We start from the raw sequence: 16218 nt of genomic DNA on the forward strand, positions 1-16218 counted from the left end.
CCTTATTCTTTGAAAAGTCTAATGAAATTGACGATACACCAACATAACTGATTAAGATAAAAGGCAAAAATATACAGTGTGGCAGAATTTTTAAGAGTAATAAAAGAATACTATTAAAAGCTTTTGACAATATTGGAAAATAAAACTGAAATGAAACTGACCATTTCCTAGAAAAAACATTACTTAAAATGATATCATACGTAAAAACTCCTCAAAATCAATAAGGAAGAGAAAATAAACTCAAGTGAAAAATGAGCAAGAAACAAAACAGACATTTCATTAAAAAGGAAACTGAAACACTTTTTTAAAAACCATATAAAAAGATCATCTTATTAGTAATTTTTTAAATGTAAGTTAAAATCACAATAAGAAATCATTTTACTCCCACTAGATTGTTGTTAAAGTCATAAATCTCCGTACGTGAAGCTACGAAATCTCATACACTACTGTTCAGCTGATTTGGTATAAATTCTTTGGAAATTCCCTAGTATATCAGAAGGTGAGCAGAATCTACAACTCAGCAAATCTACTACTCGGTTTGATCTCTATTCAGGAAAACTCCAGTGGGCAACTGACTATCTTATTCTCAAGCAAATCTTACAGCATCACATTTTTTAAGCGTTAGGAGACAGGTTAATAAAAATAATAGAATGGAAAGTCAAGAAATATACCTAGACGCATGTGGAAATTTAGTGTATAAAAGGTATATCTCAAACAAGTTGGGAAACATATATGACTTATACAACAGCAGGTTTAGGACAACTAAGTAGCTATCTAGAAAAAAATAATTAAGCTGGATTCATACTTCATATCCTATACCTTGATAAATTCAAAATAGATATGATTTTTTCATTTTTTTAATTTATTTTAAAATTTTTTCTTTTTAATTATAGTTGATTCGCAATGCTGTGATACTTCCAGGTGTACAGAAAAGATATTCCATTACATATGTTTATGTGTGTATTCTTTTTCGCATTTTGTACATTTTAGGTTATTTCTGTTATTGTTGTTTAGTTGCTAAGACATGTCCAACTCTTGTGACCCCATGGACTGTAGCCCATCAGGCTCTTCTGTCCACGGGATTTTCCAGGCAGAAATACTGCAGTGGGTTGCCATTTCCTCCTCCAAGGGAACATCCTAACCCAGGGATTGAACCCTAATCTCCTGCATTGGAGACTGAACCACTTGGGAAGCTTTTTTAGATTATTATAAGGTATTGAATACAGTTTCCTGTGCTAAACAGTAGGACTTTGTTGTTTGTCGATTTTATATATGAGTGAGTGAAGTCACTCAGTTGCGTCCAACTGTTTGCAACCCCATGGATTGTAGCCTACCAGGTTCCTCCGTCCATGAGATTTTCCAGGAGATAAAACTGGAGTGGGTTGCCATTCTCCAGGAGATCTTCCCAACCCAGGGATTGAAGCCAGGTCTCCCACACTGTAGGCAAATGCTTTACCATCTTAGCCACCAGGGAAGTCCATTTTATATATAGTACTGTGTATATGTTAATCCCAAACTCCTAATTTATCTCTCCACCTATCCTTTTCTCCTTTGTAACCACGTCTGTGAGTTTATTTGTATTTTGTAGATAAGATTATTTATATCAACTTTTTAGATTCCACTTATAAATGATATATTTTTCTCTGCTTTACCTCACTTAGTAGGATCATCTCTAGATCTGTCTATATTGCTGCAAAGGACAATAATTCATTCTTTCTATGTTGTTCTTGTTGTTGTTCAGTCACTAAGTCATGTCCGACTCTTTGTAACCCCACAGACTGCAGCATGCCAGGCTCCTTTTTATCCACTTTCTCCAGGAGTTTATTCAAACTCATGTCCGTTGAGTCAGTGATGCTATCTAACCGTCATCTGCTACCACCCCCTTCTCCTTTTGCCTTCACTCTTTACCAGCATCAAGGACTTTTCCAATGAGTCAGTGCTTTGCATCAAGTGGCCAAAGTATTTGGAGCTTCAGCTTCAGCATCAGTACTTCCGATAGAAATTCAGGGTTGATTTCCTTTAGGACTGACTGGTTTAATCTTGCTGTCCAAGGGACTCTCAAGAGTCTTCTCCAACACCACAATTCAAAAGCATCAATTCTCTGGCACTCAGCCTTCTTTAGAGTCCAACTTACACATGACTATTGGAAAAACTATAGCTTTGACTATATGGACCTTTGTTGGCAAAGTGATGTCTCTGCTTTTTAATATACTGTTTAGGTTTGTCAAAGCTTTCCTTCCAAAGAGTAAGCATCTTTTAATTTCATGGCTGCAGTCACCATCCACAGTGATTTTGGAGCCCAAGAAAATCTGTTACTGCTTCCACTTTTTCCCCATCTATTTTCCATGAAATAATGGGACTGGATGCCATGATTTTAGTTTTTTTGAATGCTGAGTTTCAAGCCATCTCTTTTACTCTCCTTTTTCACTTTCATCAAAAGGCCCTTTAGTTTCTCTTTGTTTTCTGCCATAAGGACGGTGTCATCTGCATATCTGTGGTTGTTGATATTTCTCCCAGCAATCTTGATTCCAACTTGTAATTCATCCAGCTCAACATTTCACAGGATGTACTCTGTATAAAAGTTAAATAAGCAGGGTGACAATATACAGCCTTGTCATATTCTTTCCCCAGTTTTGAACTCGTCAGTTGTTTCATGTCCAATTCTAAGTGTTGCTTCTTGACCCACATACAGGTTTCTCAGGAGACAGGTAATCTAGTACTCCCATCTCTTTAAGAATTTTGCAGAGTTTGTTGTGATCCACACAGTCAAACACTTTAGCGTAGTCAATGAAGTAGAAGCAGATGCTTTTCTGGAACTTCCTTGCTTTCTCCATGACCCACAGATGTTGTCAATTTGATCTCTGATTCCTCTGCTTCTTTGAAACCAAGTATGTACATCTGGAAGTTCTCGGTTCACATACTGCTGAAGCCTAGCTTGAAGGATTTTGAGCATAATCTTGCTAACATGTGAAATGAGCACGATTGTTCCATAGTTTGAACATTCTTTGGCATTTCCCTTCTTTGGGATTGGAATGAAAACTGACCTTTTCCAATCATGTGGCCACTGATGAGTTGAGTAATATTCTATTGTATATATTTAAATTGATAAATTCCAAATGAATACATGATTTAAACTATAAAATTACAAGAAGAATCCACTTGATGATTGATTATTTTAAACTCAGAAAGCCCTTTCAAACTATGACACAAAACTATGACACATTTTGATTCTCTGTCAAAATCAAGAAGATCTGACTTTAAAAATATATATATAGCAAAAAGTACCATGGGGATAGTCAAAAAACAAGAGACTGGGGAAAGAATTTGCAATTTGCATATCATTAAAATAAAAATAGCTCCTAATATTCAATAAGAAAAAAACTGATATATTTTTTCAATGTAAAAACAAGCAAAGGCTGTCAACATACAGTTCACCCAAAAAATGAAATATAAGAAGTAGGAAAAGATATCCATCTCAGTTCATGATAAGAGATATGCTAATTAGCTACTACCATTGACCTTGGAGAAGACTCTTGAGAGTCCCTTGGACTGCAAGGAGATCTAACCATTCAATCCTCAAGAATATCAACCCTGAATTGGCAGGACTGATGCTGAAGCTGAAGCTCCAATATTTTGGCCATCTGATGCAAAGAAGTGACTCACTGGAAAAGACCCTGATGCTGGGAAAGATTGAGGGCAGGAGGAGAAGGTGATGATGGAGGATGAGATGGTTAGATGTAACCCATTGACTCAATGGATATGAGTTTGAGCAAACTCCAGGAAATAGTAGAGGACAAGGAAGCCTGGTGTGCTGCAGTCCATGGGGTCACAAAGACTCAGACACAACTGAGTGAATGAACAGCAAAAACATTCTTTATCTATCAGGTTGATAAAGATTGAAATTGATACTATTTGTCCTTTTATCTTGTCTGCTGGCATCAACACACTACAGCAAAATCCTAAAATGTAGCTTCCTCTCAGGTGGTTCTGGGAGTATATTGCTTCTTTATCACTACATCATGAAAAACTGCATTACCTTATACAATGGCACTACATTGTCAGAAAACCAATGAAATTAGATCAAAATGTAGAAAACCTCTTTTGCAATCTAAGGAGAGAAAAGCCTCCTAAAGGTCAATAAAATAGTACTTAGAATGCTAATAATAATAAAGCCACAGGCCTTGCAGTATATTTGGCATGGATTTGAATGCTGAATCTTTTCAATATTAAGGCTGGATTCTTTATTAAGGAAGACAAAGTCTAGTTGACAGTCTAATGCAGAAATGTTTCGTTATTTTGGGAGAAAGCAACATGACTGGACAGAGACACTGGCAAGTCATTCATAAACAACCAAGGAGGGAATATTTGGTGTTCATTTAAGATGAAAACTTCATTGAAAAACAATGAAGAAAAAAATCGAAAAAAAATCGTTAGCAGTGAAAAATAAAAGATGTCCTTTTAGAAGAACAGTACTATTCTTGTAGCTTTTTTAGAAGATAAATGTGTTCAGAACAGCCAAGCATAGCCATTCTTCTCCTGGCAGTCCTAACCCATAAAGCGACTGCTGTGTTGGGTTCAGCGCCGTGCATCAGAGTACTTTGCTCTTCATCAAACAAGCTATATGAAAGAATATCTGGAATGAATATGCAATTTTATGCTCTGTAGAAAGAAGAGATTCCTCCATGCTCACCAAATTATGATGTGGTAATTTTGTCTACATACATGCAGATTGTAATGCATTATTGAACAAAAACCATTGCACCTCTACTATGTCAGCTCTGACACCAACAACATGTATTGTTAACTCTGAGTCATATATCAAAAAGTGTAGAAGAAATATATTACAGCTGGATCAGCTACCGTCTTCTTCTCTGTTTAAGAAAAAATAGTGATCAGGAGCAGTTCATTATTTAGGATAGAAGCTGCCCCTCCCACTCAGGGCAGAGCAACACTGGGTTCTTTAATTGCCTTTTCATTCAGATCTGTCCTTCTGGCTAAAACTTTTCCAGCTCCATTCACCTTTTCAAGAATATGACTTCAAGATGAAAGAAATGATGTCTGACTGAATACCCAGAATAAAATCTTGAAATCTGCTTACACAAACTAAAGCTGTCTATCAGGAAAACACATTTTTATCCAATTAAACATGAAACCATCAGCTAGCAAGTGCCAGGCAAATACACAAAAGCCTAAGAATGATTAGTTTATCACTCTGATAACCAGTTATCATAATATCTCTAATTCTAATACATACTGAGAACTACAGAGTAAGACCACAAAATCTCATATGAAAGATGAAGTAAGTATAGTCATATGTTGCACAGGCAAGTTAAGGCAGGAAATTTTGTTTTAGTTCACTTTTTATTTTCATTTTAGACCCAGAAAAAGTTAAACATTATTCAAACTTTAACTTATTTTCCTGCCTTCAATCATCCTCCCTATGGCCCTCTATACAAAATTATTCTAATCATTGGTAAGCTGTTATCTAACAGCACTGGATTATTAGACAAAAATTTATTATTGTTTTTACTACTTCCAGAAACTCTAATTTTATTTAGATAAGCATATGGGATGTGATAACAGTAGGAAAACAATGATGTTCTATGTCCCAGATATGGAGAGAGATTTAAGGATATTCAAAAACAGAGACATTACTTTGCCGACTAAGGTCCATTTAGTCAAGGCTATGGTTTTTCCTGTGGTCATGTATGGATGTGAGAGTTGGACTGTGAAGAAGGCTGAGCGCCGAAGAATTGATGCTTTTCAACTGTGGTGTTGGAGAAGACTCTCTCTCCTTGGACTGCAAGGAGATCCAACCAATCCATTCTGAAGGAGATCAGCCCTGGGATTTCTTTGGAAGGAATGATGCTAAAGCTGAAACTCCAGTACTTTGGCCACCTCATGCGAAGAGCTGACTCATTGGAAAAGACTCTGATGTTGGGAGGGATTGGGGGCAGGAGGAGAAGGGGGCAACAGAAGATGAGATGGCTGGATGGCATCACTGACTCAATGGATGTGAGTCTGAGTGAACTCCAGGAGTTGGTGATGGACAGGGAGGCCTGGCATGCTGCGATTCATGGGGTCGCAAAGAGTCGGACAGGACTGAGTGACTGAACTGACTGACTGAGAACTTACCAAGGAATGTTAAAGGATACAACATAAACGAGTAACTTCTGTATAAGTGTCCTTGAAAAGAAGGTAGTAGCATAGCAATAAACCTTGTGAATTCTCAATCCTATTTTCTATTCAAATAAGGCAATACTTTGTCCCCAAATTTAACGTATTCCTTTAAAAGCACCTTCCTTACTTCACTATGATAAGTAAAGTATATTAACTTTGAAAACTGAATAAAAAGTATTTTTAGCATTTAAAAAATATTATAATGAACTACAAAAACATCTTTTATATTCTGTCATTATTAAAATCAAATCAGATAAGAATACAGATATGAAATGGAAAACCCATTCAAATAATGTTTTAACCAAAAAATTGCATTCATAAAAAGTAAAACAAAAAACATTTATGCAGGAAAAATGTTTCTGGATGGAAAAATGGAAATCTATTGTCTACTTAGCTGCCAGTTTCTTCCTAGAAATGCATAACACTCACCCAAACAACAAATCTTTAAAGTTGTAAAATTGGGTGTGTGTCTGGTGTGCATGTTTTAAAAATATATCCTACTTGTACACAAATAATATTTAATGTAAAAGTAACCTCTTCTATCATCAGATAAAGGACAAACATGATTTACCTTAACAAATTTCTAAAAGAATTTTAATAAATTCATAATAGAATCAGGACTGAAACTTCATAACTTTTAAAATCTAAAATCATATTGACCTTTCAACAGAATCTAATCTCAGATGATTCAATTTATTTAATCCTTGCCAAGATATCACACTCTCTTGGAGAAAATTGTTTTCAACTGAAAGGAACAAGCTTCTAAAGGTTATAAAGCAACAAAATAATTGATATATACTTATTTCTGAGATGCTTAATTAAATTAATTTTCCTCATATGATACCTAATTTACAGCGATTCTGAAAAGATTTTATGAACAAAAATAAATTTCTCAGTCAAAACTTACATATATCAAGTCAAACTGTCATTCTGAAAACAAACATATCTTCACTTAAAATGTGAATTAAAGATTTTAATTAACTTGCAAATGAGCATGAAAAAATTAAGTACTCACAAAAATATCAGTACCCAACTTCTATAAAGAAGTTTAACTCATGGCTATAAATTTTTATCCTTTAGTATAAAAGTAAATGGATATTTTCCATGTGGGTTAAATATGCAATGCGATTTTTTTTTTTACCAATTTATGGATCTATTCATAAACTAACTCAAAAAAATGAATCAACAGGCAAGAAAAATGGATTGTTATTGTTTACATATTAAGTAATTTTAGCACTTTTATTATCAATTCGATTTTGTTAAAACCTCTACATATACACATGTGGTATTATAGTCTGCTTTCTCATCAACTTAAAATCCATTCATTTTAAAGCATGCTCAGAGATTTTGTTTTTAACATGGGAATTACTCAATCATGTTCCTAATATGAGGAGGCAATTCAGAAGGAAGGGTGAGGTTGATGATATAAGAATGAATAACAGGAAGGTGGCTCAGAGGTTAAAGCATCTGCCTGCAGTGCGGGAGACCTGGGTTTGATCCCTGGGTTGGGAAGGTTTCCTGGAGAAGGAAATGGCAACCCACTCCAGTATTCTTGCCTGGAGAATCCCATGGACAGAGGGGCCTGGTGGGCTCCAGTCCACAGGTCACCAAGAGTTGGACACAACTGAGCGACTCTTGGACTCTTGGTTAGAGGAAACTATTAAAATTAGCTCCTAAAAACTTTTGAAATATAGAAATTCCTTTTATTTATTTACTCAGTTTATAAAGAAACTGATATTGGATTGGATTTTGTTTGTGGAATCCAATTATATCCAAGGAACTATTCTAGAAAGCAGTGAGATATAAATGAATAAGTTTTTGTATCAAGAAGCTTACATTCAGTAAAGTGGTGGAGTCACTATGGAAAACAGTATGGAGATTCCTCAACAAATTAAAAATAGAACTACTACAAATGATTCAGCAATTCCACTTCTGGGTAATGGTCCAAAGAAAACACAAACACCAACTTGAAAGGACATATGCACCTCATGTTTATTGCAGCATTATTTTCAGTAGCCAAGATGTGAAAACAACCTAACCATCCATTCATCTTTTCATGCTCACTAGCAAATTCATTAAAATCTTCAAAACATATATAAATCTTATATATATATGTATGTATGTATGTATGTATGTATATTACTCAAATACATTCCATGAACTCCCAGATGTTCAAGCTGGATTTAGAAAAAGCAGAGGAACCAGAGATCAAATTGCCAACATCTGCTGGATTATTGAAAAAGCAAGAGAGTTCCAGAAAACATCTATTTCTGCTTTATTGACTATGCCAAAGTCTTTGACTGTGTGGATCACCACAAACTGGGGGAAATTCTGAAAGAGATGGGAATACCAGACCACCTGACCTGCCTCTTGAGAAATCTGCATGCAGGTCAGAAAGCAATAGTTAGAACTGGACATGGAACAAGTCAAGGCTGTATACTGTCACCCTGTTTATTTAACTTATATGCAGAGTACATCATGAGAAACACTGGGCTGGAAGAAGCACAAGCTAGAATCAAGATTGCCGGGAGAAATACCAATAACCTGATATGCAGATGGTACCATCCTTATGGCAGAAAGTGAAGAAGAACTAAAGAGCCTCTTGAGGAAAGTGAAAGAGGAAAGGGAAAAAGTTGGCTTAACATTCAGAAAGCTAAGATCATGGTATCTGGTCCCATCACTTCATGGCAAATAGATAGGGAAACAGTGGAAACAGTAACAGACTTTTTTTTTGGGGGGGGGGGGGGGGTGGGGTCCAAAACCACTGTGGATGGTGACTGCAGCCATGAAATTAAAAGACACTTACTTGAAGAAGGAAATGGCAACTGACTCCAGTACTCTTGCCTGGAAAATTCCATGGACTGAGGAGCCTGATAGGCTACAGACCATGAGGTCACAAAGAGTTGAACATGACTGATCAACTTCACTCATTCCTTGGAAGAAAAGCTACGACCAACCTAGACAGCATATTCAAAAGGAGAGATGTTACTTTGCCAACTAAGGTCCATCTAGTCAAGGCTATGGTTTTTCCAGTAGTCATGTATGGATGTGAAAGTTGGACTATTAAGAAAGCTGAGCACTGAAGAATTGATGCTTTTGAACTGTGGTGTTGGAGAAGACTGTTGAGAGTCCCTTGGATTGAAAGGAGATCCAACCAGCCATCCTAAAGGAAATCAGTCCTGAATATCCATTGTAAGGACTGATGATGAAGCTGAAATTCCAATACTTTGGCCACCTGATGTGAAGAGTTGAGTCATTGGAAAAGACCCTGATGCTGGGAAAGATTGAGGGCAGGAGGAGAAGGGGATGACAGAGTATCAGATGGTTGGATGGCATCACTGACTCAGTGGACATGAATTTGGGTGGACTCCAGAAGCTGGTGACAGACAGAAAGGGCTGGCATGCTGCCGTCCATGGGGTTGTGGAGTCAGACATGACTGAGCAACTGAACTGAACTGAATTCATACATATACATATAAATATACGCATATAATGGATTATTATTCTTCCACTAAAGAAAGAAAATCTTGCCATCTGTGACAACATAGATGTAACTTGAGGGCATTATGCTAAATGAAATTAATTAGAAAGACAAATACCAGTGCCTTATTATCTCACTTATAAGTGGATTATTAAAAAAAAAAAAAAAAAACTGAGCTCATGATACAGAGAACAAATATGGTGGTTGCCAGAGCTTAGGTGTGGATGGTGAGTGAAATGGCTGAAGGTTATCAAAAGGTACAAAGTTCCAGTTATAAAATAAATAAGTAGTATAGTTACAGCATGATGACTATAGTTAATAATATTGTATTGTACATTATTGAAATAATATTGAAATTTGCTCAGAGAGTAAATCTAAAAATTCTCATCAAAGGAAAAAATTTGTAAATATGTGTGGTGACTTACTTATTGTGATCATTTCACAATATGCACAAATATGGAACCATTACATTATATACTTAAAACTAACATATCACTATATAATCTATCAAATTATGTCTCAAGAAAACTTGTTAAAGGGTGCCATGGTTTTCAAGCATTAATATTCCTATAGTAAATAAGATGTCATGATGAAAAATTGTTATATTCAAGACAAATAAATAGATAATTACTGATTATAAATTCTGTTAAAAAGTCATCAGAAATATGTAAAATAAAGTGCAAAAGAGAAAACAAGAAGACATCTCTAGGACTAAAGTAACACAGATACTGGATTGGCCAAAACATTTGTTCAGGTTTTTCAATAAGATGTTATGGAAAACCCAAACAAACGTTTTGGCCAACCCAATAATTCTACTGATCAAAATCAGGAAGTGGCAGCTCAGAGCTAAGGTCTCCTAGGAAGGGAAGTACAAAACGTATCCTCTGAAAAATATCAACAAACTCACTGAAGTTAGGGGCTTGAGTGTGGCTTCCCTGACCATTAATGAAAGAGGGCTGGGGGAAAAAAAAGGGGTAAATTATTGTTCTGCTGCTTGGGGCTGATGAGGGGACAGACTTAATGCCAACAGAAGTGGAACTGAATTCAGCCAGTTGCTCTGCACGTAGATCAATCACATCTCCAACATCACTCAAGAGCAACAGCCCAGAATGCCTTGATATAATCCCAATCTGAACTGAAAGCCTGAGAGATGAGTAGAAATAATCATACCAGTTAGTAAGGGGTGGGGAAAGAGGAGAGGGGAAAAATAAGAGGGTAGAGGGAGATAGAATTACTAAAAGAAAATTAACACATATAATGAGCTTACAATCTTATATTCTAAGAGACACTGAGAATAAGTTAATGTTCCTTGTTTTCTGTTTTCTTTTACAATAGCCATTGTGAACAGTGTGAGGTGATATCGTGTTATGGTTTGGGTTTGCATTTTACTGATGACTTTGAGCATCTTTTCATATACCTGTTCATATGCCGTTTGTTGTCTTCTTTGATAGTCCAGTGGTCAAGACTTCACCTTCCAGTGCAGAGAGTGCAGGTTTTATCCTGGTCGGGGAGCTAAGATTCCACATGCCTTTTGCCAAGAAACATAAAACAGAAACAATACTGTAACTAATTTAATAAAGAGTTTTAGAAAAATGGTCCACATCAAAAAATCTTTAGAAATGACTATGCAATCCTTAACCCATTTTTTAATCACCTTGTTAAGGTTTTTTATCTTTTGACTTTTAGGTCTTTTTGCTGTTGACTCATCTCTATTTTGGAGATTAATCCCTTATCAAATAAATTGTTTGCAAATGTTTTATTCCATTCCATACGTTGCCTTTTAGCACTCCCATGTTCACTGCAGCCCTATTCACACTAACCAAGATGTGGAAACAATCTAAATGTCCATCCACGAATTAATGGATAAAGAAAATATGATATCTAATACAGTGGAAATTCTGCAATATGGTGAGCCCTGAGGAAACTCAGGCTAAGAAAACAGAATGCTGGCCCCAGGTAGCTGAGGAGTATATTATAAGAATAATTTCAGTGAGTCCAGACCCTTGCATCTTCCCATACATAGAAAAGCGCTAAATTCCTTAACTTGACATATCTGGGTTTCTTTCATTAATAGTAATCTTTTGATGTTCTGGCTATTGCCCTTTGTTGCAAATCTCCTATAAGTCCTAGCTCCGCCCTCACCTCATCCCAGTAGTTCCCTCAGGGTTACTTGCAGTGCTGCCTCTCTAACTTAAAGTCCTAAAAGTTCCTGCCAAATAAAACAACTCTCAGTTTTTAGGTTGTGAATAACTTTTTAGGTGACATGACATAAAATAAAATCTGTTAATTGAACAAAGAAAATATTTACCTAGGAATTTGCCAGGTTCGGTTTGTATCTGCAGTTACCTTCGGCAGGATTTGGTCCTGAAACTTGATAACTCCTTTATCAGTAAAAACCCAACATAGCTACAGAGCATATAGAAGCTTTCTACCAGCCTGCCTATCTGACTCCTGCCATGCCCCGCATTCCACACCAGAAAACACTCTGCTCTACAGCAGTTCTAAACAAGTCTAAGGATTGTTCCCAACGCCAGGCTCTCTCCGCATTCCTCAGCTTCACATATTCTGCATCTGCTAGACTCCTTCGTTATCTGCTCCACCTGACAAGGCACTGCTCGTCCTTCAGATTCCGCTCCAATGCTGTGGCTTGTTCCATGGCTCACTAAGCAGCCGAGGCTGCTCCTCCCGGATACTGTGCAGTTCCTCTTGTGTCAGTGTTGTTCAGTTGCTCAGTCATATCCAGCTCTTTGCTACACCATGGACTGCAGCACGCCAGTCTGCCCTGTCCTTCACCACCTCCTGGAGTTTGCTCAAACTCATGTCTATTGAGTCAGTGATAAAACAATAATTGTATAATTATTTTACTTAATTACAATAATCTTTTTTTTTTTTTTTTTTGCCTCTCTGTCTCTCCCACTACACCATAAGCTCCCGGAGGGCAGGGAATTTGCTTTTGTGTTCCCATGATCTGAATGAATGTTTTGCCCAATATTGGCTCACAAAAATATCCACTGCCCCCAAGATCAGAAAAAGCCAGGCAGCTCTTAAGAGGAAAAGATCAGTCTTATGTATCTGTTCTCTTATTTTGCTGCATCGTTTTGTACCTGAAGGTACTCTGAAAATTATAGCAGTATTCTTTATTACTGAGATAACAAACGCTAGTGTTCAAGCACACTGGCTGTGATGTTCAAGAGCTCAGATTTCCTATTATAATGCCAGCAAATTATAAAATCTCAAGTAAGGTACCTAATAGGATAATAATAATAGCTAACAGTTATTGAACATTTACTATGTTCCAGGTCTCATTCATACAATAAATAACTCATTTAATCCCCCCAAAAATATGTGAGGTGTCATCACCTTTCTTTACAGGTGAGGAAACTAAAGCACAGAGAGGTTAGGTAACTTGACCAAGGTCACACAGCTTAAAAATTGCAGAGTCAGAATTCAAACAGCCTGCCTCCAGAGCTCATCAATTAAATATGAATTTATACTGCCTCTCTACCATAATATTGCCATATTTGAGGATTTAAAGAAATAGTGCAGATACTTAGACACAGTGAACCTGCAGCCAGCAGCTGTGCTTACTGTCATAGTAACAGTTCAGTCTTGCTTCTTAGCTCCAATACTAGGCACTGATAATTTTGCATTTTATTGAATGCCAAAAATGGACAATTTGGGAATTGCTTATGATACACTCACTTAGCCCTAAAAGTTTAGTAGTCATGCATGCACAGTGTTAAAATCATGTCCAATTAATCCCATTCAATTAAACCTTAATAATTTAACTGAAAAACATAATTAAAAATATAGATTAGTTCTGTGTTAGCAAATGTTTTCCCTTTTCTATAATGTAACAAGGTAAAAAAGTATTCTCTGGTAGTAACAATTTGAATTTTGAAGTTTCAGAAGCGTTCCAGTTGACAAGGCAATTTTGAAAAGCACAACTTCCCTACTAAAATTCTTATTATAAAGTCTTTCCAAAGGTGATTTCAGCCATGGGTTGGAATTAGAAGGCTCATGTTTTTCAAGGTTAGAGGTGAGATAATTTCACTAAGATGGCGCATTGAAAAAACAACCATGGCTGGACACACAGCAGGAGAAGGAGCATTCTTCAGCTACATTACCAAACTCTCTGGAGAAATCAAGCAAGCCAATAGCTTCATCTAAGATAATTGCAGCACTGGAGTCTCTGCCCAGACAAGTTTTATTCCCACACTCACAGGGTGTGCCCTCTTGGAACAGAATATATGTAAGCAAATGGCAGAAATAGCACCAGGAACCCGTTCAAAAAAAATTCTATGATAGGAAGCAAGATATGGAAGATGAATGTGTAACTACAATCTCAAATTTAAACTCCTGACTCTATTAAGTAACTGCAACCAGACTATTAGGACTCTTTCACGGATTAAAAACATTTCAAAATATTTTATGTAATAGGAGATACCCAGAGTAATAAGTTATTGTATGAGCAATATATAAATAAATTCTCCCATAGAAACAGGTTAATTATAGATTAAAAGAATAACTACTAGAAGAGTTGCATAAGGTTTCAAGTTTTAGACTAAAGTCATTAAAAAACAGGATTGGACTTTAGACAATTCCATGTCACTTATCAGAATATAAGGATTACAAGTGCCAACTTGGCTATAAAGCTTAATTAAAAATTATATGAAATGGAGATATGCAGTTTATGAGGTAGTAAGGCAGGAAATTTTGTTTGGAAAAAGCAGTGAAGCAGAAACCACTTGGATTCTTATTCCAACTGTGTCACTTTCTTAAGCTAAAAATACATTTTTTTCTCTCCATTTTTTTGCCATTTAAAAGGAACTAAATATTATTGTCTTATGATTTTAATGCAAAATTCACATACAATAAACAAACTACAATGTGATAGCAGATATTTGTTTTGAAGGCCCAGTTGAATAATTTCATGGATTTTTATAGGTGGTGATAGAAGGTCTAACCACTTCAATAATCTCTGTTTATTCTTCTACAGTATTCACCATTTTATTCCACATTGCTTAGAGAAGAAAAGTGAAAAACGTCAAAAATATTCAGTTTGAAAATCACAATATTATATAGATTTCAGACTATTCTTTTGAATTTCAGAGGTTTACTATCAGGAAAAAAAAAATTTGTTTATTTTCTAAACTGAATTCTTTTATTCTTGGTTGGTGATGATATCATCAATCCATTCAATCAAAAAAGGTAGAAACACAAAGGAGTCATCAACTCCTCCCTCTCCATCATACCTCCCACCAAGCAGTCATCAGTTTATTGTTTTATATCCTAATTCCCAAGTAGGTTACTCTCTTACTCTCATGATTTCCACTGTCTTGGTTAATGTCTTTGGTGGTGGTTTAGTTGCTAAGTCGTGACCGACTCTTGCGACCCCACGGGTTGTAGCCCGCCAGGCTCCTCTGTCCATGGGATTTTCCAGGCAAGAATACTGGAGTGGGTTGCCATTTCCTTCCCCAGGGGATCTTCCCAACCCAGGAATTGAACCCGGGTCTCCTGTGTTGCAGACAGATTCTTTACTGACTGCAGTATGAGGGAAGCCCAGGTTAATGCTTTATCACATCTTAACTGGAGAATTCCAGGGACAGGGGAGCCTGGTGGGCTGCCATCTATGGGGTTGCACAGAGTCGGACACAACTGAAGCAACTTAGTAGCAACAGCAGCAGCAACTGTATTACAGCAGCAGCCCCCACAAGTAATTATTTTTTTCCTCTGAATAGGCCCAACTTACACAGTACCACAGTAATTTATCTAACACACAAGTCTGACCCACTCACATTCCTGACTAAACTTATGTGAATAGCTTCCCATTGCTGACAGGATAATTTACAGCCTCTCTAATTTCCCACTAGAGTCGCCGTGATCTAATCCCAGGCTGACTCTCCGTGATGGCAGAAACTGTTTATATCTTGCTCTCCATGGTATCCCCAGCAGTTTCTGGTGAATAACCGACATCACTCAATAGCAAACTAAATCATAAACTTCAGTTCAATACTTTGTTGATTAACTAAATACAGGAATGAATGACCATTGTCTCATTACTGACATCATTTAGCAGTTTGTTCTCTAGCAAGGTCAAAGGGCATCTAATTCCCCTACCCAATCCAAGATGTTCTACCCCATGGTTCTTTCCCTCTCTTCTTTGGTGACCTCCTATTCTTCCTAAGCAGCTGGAACTCTGGCTTTTCCTAGAATCTTCCCCCAGTCCTCCTCCCTTCATCTCAGCTCCCAAAACACCCTGTGAGAAGTCTTTATACTTGACCTGAAGATGACATGAAATTATAAACTGTGTACCTATTCCCAGCACTTGTCTCATGCCAAGTGCACAGAAAGTGCCCAATAGTTGTGAGGTAATGAAGGAGTAATTCTAATCCAAATGTCACATATATAACACTTATTCATTGTGAGAAATCAGCTGAAATTCACAAAATTTGTTTCTTCACAAAATCACAGCTTGCTAATACAAAGCACAGTTAAATCCATGAATTCTGATTTAACAGCTTCAAAAAAATAGGTATCTAGTCTTTACTTAATCA

General features: G+C 36.6%; 1 long non-coding RNA gene across 1 annotated transcript in view; it reads right to left on the reverse strand.

Annotated features, from left to right (window-relative positions):
• Positions 1 to 12477, reverse strand: part of LOC132659307 (uncharacterized) — a 30258-nt gene extending 17781 nt beyond the window's left edge. The window contains exons 1-2 of the long non-coding RNA XR_009599584.1: positions 11970 to 12477; positions 11079 to 11189 (exon numbers count right to left, since the gene is read on the reverse strand). This is a non-coding gene — a long non-coding RNA (uncharacterized LOC132659307). The remainder of the gene's footprint in view (positions 1 to 11078; positions 11190 to 11969) is intronic.
• Between the last annotated feature and the right edge of the window lie 3741 nt (positions 12478 to 16218).

This window comes from Ovis aries, chromosome 2 (assembly GCF_016772045.2).
Source record: "Ovis aries strain OAR_USU_Benz2616 breed Rambouillet chromosome 2, ARS-UI_Ramb_v3.0, whole genome shotgun sequence".
Classification (NCBI taxonomy): domain Eukaryota; kingdom Metazoa; phylum Chordata; class Mammalia; order Artiodactyla; family Bovidae; genus Ovis; species Ovis aries.